Consider the following 6045-nt stretch of genomic DNA (forward strand, 5'->3'; position numbering starts at 1 on the left):
GTCTCTAAGAATCATTATTAATTATTCATTTATTTTTATTTCTGATTAGAAAAATACAAAACATAGGGAATTTATAGACAATTATTAATATATATATGATGAATTTTCTAAAAATATAGTGACTTGTCTGGTCTTATAGCAATGATATATAAAGTAATCCATGGTCAAAATTTAATGAACAAGTTAAATCTTATTATTATTTTGCTGATAAATTGAACCAGTGACTAATACAATTTAAAGAAGTACACATATATACTAAAATGATATAGTCCCATCATTTTTTATGACTTTGCAGTAAAAAATAAGAAGTTGAATTCAACTGGGGGGTCAGAAACTCTGAACTTGTTAGATTAACTAGAGACCAAAATAAAACAAAACACATCAACTATTATATTATTGACCGGTTATAATAATATGAGTTTGAACAATTCAAGGACTCCCCTGTTTGGTCCATATTCATTTATCAATATTTCATGTGGAAAAGAAGAAATAGATGATGATCAATATGGCTGGAAAAACATGGTTGAGGTGGCTTTAGTGACGAAAATTGGTCAGAATCTGTAAAAAGGTATCTCACTGCATGCATGACTCTATTATACTTGGATTTTCTACATGCATAGCAATCTTTCATTCATGAATACATGCATGATGGATGGTTCTTATTTTCTATACAAGCTTCAAAAAATGTATGACATATATTTTGATATGTATATTCAACATGATAGTGCTTCTATGCAAGACATAAACTAGTCATAAGTGTACTTACTTCTCATGGAATATGAGAATTTCTTACAAGACTTCCATGATCCAAGATTCGTGGAAATTGAACCTACAAAAACCAAACACATCAAAGTTAAGACAAGAGATAAAATAAGACTAATATCCTAAAACTCAAAGGTAATGTGAAATAATAGATAAAAGTGGAAGAGCCAAAACAACAAACATTATGAAGACAAAATATATACACAAATCTTAGATTTACAGTTTTTTTTATATTTGAAATAGAGGGGGATCCATAACAAGAGCAAAAAATACATCTAAGTACAATATCTGTGAATGTAATGAACTAGCATATGGATGGTGAGCCTTCATTTTTTCCCCTATTTTCATTTGTTATGTGCATTGATAATTATTTGGCATTTTATATGCAGTTTATTCAAAATCATGGTACTACTATCTGCAGTCAAAATGAAAATTTGGAGTATCTACCAATTAAGTTTCACATCCTTATCTTGAGCTTGATTCTGGAGCTTCAGATAATGCAAGACAGGACTACTGTGTTTGGAATCAAGTTTAGAACTAGAGCAGAATTTTGTTCTCGTGATTGCATTATCAAAGGAAATTCCAAGAAAAGCACTAGCAAACATAAACCATCTCTATGGGCTTGTACAGATGTAGATGAGAACATGCATATGTTGACCTTATATACATTATGAGAATCTTAAACCATCATAGAAAGATAATCATAGTTCAATAAACTGACCACCGATTTTCCAATCAAAAGAAAGTTGTTGAAAATCTCATAAATGGTTTCTTGAACATCTCCTTGGTTAAATATTGGGCCTCACCTTAAGCATCTATTGATGTTGCACTGGTTAGTTCTATCAAACCAAAATAGAAAAATCAGACAAACTCTAAACAAGGTCTATAAAGAATTAAATCCTCTTATACATGAAAAACAAGGAACAGAGAAATGAAACATCATGAATAGATTCAACTAAAAACATACCGAAAATAACCAAAGTAATGTAAAATTATTGTATTTAAATCAACAAGTACACATATTTTAGGCAAAAATCACTGATTATTCAAATTAGCAATCTGATTATTCACTTGTCTAGAACATCAACTAAATAATAGGGAAAAAGGAAGCGGAGTACAAATTTGGATATTTTCTTTGTCACTTGGTGACAACTGAGATTTGAGATGGCCACTTTTCTGCAATATCTTTACCCTGGTTCCATTCCATGACAAAACTATATAAGAATACAGGTCTTTCAAAGTTCAGGCATGCCTCGCCCTGTTTTTGCATCATAAGTCTTCTCCATCACAACATCCATTGGAGTATCCTTTGGACCAGTTGAAAAACAAGTTAAAGAAACTGTCAACAACTGGATTTGAATTGTGGGTCTCAGAAACAAACTTGGAGTCACAATCTGGCAAAGTCAATTGGAATGATAAATTACTACAAGGTCACGTGGAGCAATCTAGACATCTTTAATTCAGCTTTTGATTACAGGATACAATAGTTCGATACTTATTATATATGCGTATATATAGACAGCAAATACTTTGGCTAACTTGCTCATAATCTAAGGTTATGTGCAAAGTGATAACCATATCAGCCCTGAGTCTATCATATTCTTAGTAAGCAACATCTTAGCAATTGCAAAATTGAGGCAGTGAATCCATGCTCAAATACCTCGTGACACAGAAAATACCAAGAGGAGAGTCATATTTTACTACAGGGAAAAAGAAAAAGAAGAGCGTAAAATATTAGAGTAAGTACCAACTATAGGCCTTGGCGTAGTCCTTATCTTCAATATCTCAGAACGAGGAATAATAGATCCTGATGCACCCAGGCCTCTGGATAGTCTTACTTTGGTTCCATCTTGAAGATAATTAATCCCAACTTTACAAGGGTTCGTGCAAAGAAAACACTAATCTCCACTTACAAACATGGAAGAGTGAAAACTGAAGGGTTCTTCAAACAGAATTGAAGGTAGTCACATACCCTGTGACTAGATCAATGACTTGAACATTTGAAACATGAAGAGGAGCTTCAACCGTAAATAGGGAAGAGAATATTCATAAAAAAAAATTAGCAATAAATTTACTTAGCTGCAAATTTCTCTAGAATATTCATCAATATGCATAAAATAGACACTCAAAACCTTATTAAAACAATAACATCTCTAAAACAAATGAGTCACCGACAACAAAAATCCAAAGTTTAAAGCAATAATAAAACCATAAACCCAGTTCCCCTGAAATTAAAGCACCAAAACCATAGTTCTTGAACCTTAAAGTGTTTAGGGACTGATGAGGAAAAGCTGAGAGGTGTCTCAAACCCAAATCAAAATTCCCCGTTTTTAGTCACAAACCCAAATCAAAATTCACCTTTTTTAGTTTATAAAAAAATAAAATAAAAATAAAGATAAGACCTTGGGTGAGAGATTGATCTGGTAAATGAGATTAACTTTCTTGCAAAGTTGTTTACCCTCTTCGGTTTCGAAGTGATGCTTCATCAAATCGAACAAAGTTTCTGCCTTGAACTGACCGATCGCCATTTTCTTCACTCTCTTCGATCAAAAATTGGGGAAGAAAGATCTTGAAATTCCAGTGGAGAGAGTGCTCCTTTGGCGTGGTGTGCTCCAACAGCTCGTGCGATGGAGAGAGGGTAGAAATACTCTGGGAGAGAGAGAGAGAGCGAGAGAAAGAACGCTGAGAAATGAGTGTGAGAGAAAGAGGCAGAGGCATCATTAGGGATTGGGTTTTGAGAGAATAGGGCTAGGCAGAAACAGTGGGTTTCCCTCCATTTTAACATTACCCAACAATTTTTTTTTTGTTTCCCTCCCTTTTAAGTTTACCGCTTTCTTAGTTACCTATTATAATACTTTTCCAATTAGCTTATAATTATGTATTATAGAAAGTGGTATTTGGTGTAGTGACTTGGACCCGATTTGTGGAGTTATTCCACAAAAAGTAATATAATTCGGCTGTCATCGCTTCAAGAGTTGAGGAGTTCGCTGACCTAAAGCAAGGGAGTTTATCAGTGGCAGAGTATGCTCGACAGTTCGATCAATTAGCCAAGTTTGCACCAGAAATGGTTCCCACTGACTATCTGAGGGTGTCTAAGTTCGTTAGAGGACTTCAACCTAAGAACGAACTAGGGGTTAAGCTAGCAAACCCAGAAAATACTACATATGCCGATGTTCTATAGACGACAATAGAAGTAGAAAGGCTACAGGCTAATGTTAGTAAAGAAGAAGCCAGTAAGCCCGAGCATAGATAGCAGAATTAACCTCAGACTAGTCGGAACAACAACCACCACAACAAAAAAAATCAATCAAGCAACAACAATGGTTAGAAAAGGAAGCATCCTGACAATATGCAGTTTGATAGCGATAAAAGGGCACAGACAAACAATGGAAGCAATATGTTGGGTTATGTAGAATACCCGCAATGTACTACGTGTCAAAAGAAACATCTTGGGGAATGCTGGGCAAAAACTGAGGGATGTTACAATTGTGGTCAAGAAGGACACCGGAAGAAAGAATGTCCTCAACTCAAGTCAGAAGGAAAAAAGGAAGACAAGATGGTTCCTGCTAGGGTATTTGCCTTAACCCATGGAGAGGCTGATGCTAGCAATAAGGTGGTCACAGGTCAAGTTTCTATCCTCAAAAATATATGTTATGTATTATTTGATTCGAGAGCCACTCATTCGTATATCTCGTTAGGAATGATAGAAAAACTTGACAAACCTTGTGAAAGATTTAGAACTAGGTTTGTAACCGAGTTGCCTTCGGGCAAAGTAGTTCTATCATCACGGATAGTACGAGGCGTACCGATCAAGATTGAGGACGTAGAACTAGAAGGAGACCTGCTAGAATTGAAGATCAAGGACTTTGACGTGATACTAGGCATGGATTGGCTAGCTAGGCATGACGCGACCATCGACTGCAAACGCAAGAAGGTGATGTTCGAGACTCCTGACGGCTAGAGACTATGCTTCATGGGACAAGTTTTAGGACTACGCACACCGCTAATATAATCTCTCAAAGCTCAAAGGATGATAGAAAAATGATGTCAAGCATACTTAGCCAGCATCACAGATGTAGTAAGGGAAACACCGCTTAAGGTTGGAGACGTCCGCATTATAAGAGAATTTCCAGAAGTATTTCCCGATAACTTACCAAGATTGCCGCCAACTCGGGAAATTGACTTCACAATCGTATTAGTACCGGGCAACGAGCCTATCTCCAAGGCACCATACCGGATGGCACCTACCGAACTCAAGTAGTTAAAGATGCTGCTACAAGAACTCCTAGAATTGGGTTCATTAGATCAATCCATTCTCCATGGGGAGCACCGATTTTATTTGTGAAGAAAAAGGACGGAAGCATGTAGATGTGCATAGATTACCGCGAGCTGAATAAGGTGATGATTAAGATTAAGTACCCACTACCCCAGATTGATGACTTGTTGAACAACATCAAGGTGCAATCGTGTTTTCAAAGATTGATTTAAGGTCTGGGTACCATCAAATTAAGGTGCGGGGAGAAGATATTCCTAAGACAGCTTTTAGAACTCGTTATGGACATTACGAGTTCTTAGTTATGTCTTTCGGTCTTACCAACGCTCCATCCACGTTTATGGGCTTGATGAATAGGGTCTTCAAGGACTACTTGGATAAATTCGTCGTAGTGTTCATCGACGATATCTTAGTATACTCAAAGGACGAAGTCGAGCACGAGGAGCATTTGAGGTTGATCTTATTATGACTAAAAGCGCATCAACTCTATGCCAAGTTCAAGAAATGTGAGTTTTGGCTTTCGCAAGTGGCGTTCCTCGGGCACATTATATCCAAGGATGGAGTTGTAGTAGACCCATCAAAGGTAGAGGCTGTGAAGGATTGGCCAAGACCAAAGAACGCATTAAAAGTAAGAAGCTTTTTGGGATTAGCAAGTTATTATCGGAGGTTGGTAGAGGGCTTTTCTAAGATAGCCTCTCCACTCACCAACCTGACCCAGAAACAGCAGAAATTCAACTGGATTGATAAATGTGAAGAAAGTTTCCAGTTGCTTAAGGATAAGCTTTGATCAACACGAGTACTCTGTGTACCGACACCCAACGATAAGTTTGTAGTCTATTGCGATGCTTCGAAGCAGGGGTTGGATTGCATGCTGATGCAGAATGACAAGGTGATAGCCTACGCCTCAAGGCAGCTGAAGGAGTATGAGCAACACTATCCAACTCACGATATGGAGTTGGCAGCGGTGCTCTTTGCATTGAAAATCTGGCGCCATGATCTTTACGGAAAAC

Source organism: Humulus lupulus, chromosome 7, assembly GCF_963169125.1.
Source record: "Humulus lupulus chromosome 7, drHumLupu1.1, whole genome shotgun sequence".
Taxonomy (NCBI): domain Eukaryota; kingdom Viridiplantae; phylum Streptophyta; class Magnoliopsida; order Rosales; family Cannabaceae; genus Humulus; species Humulus lupulus.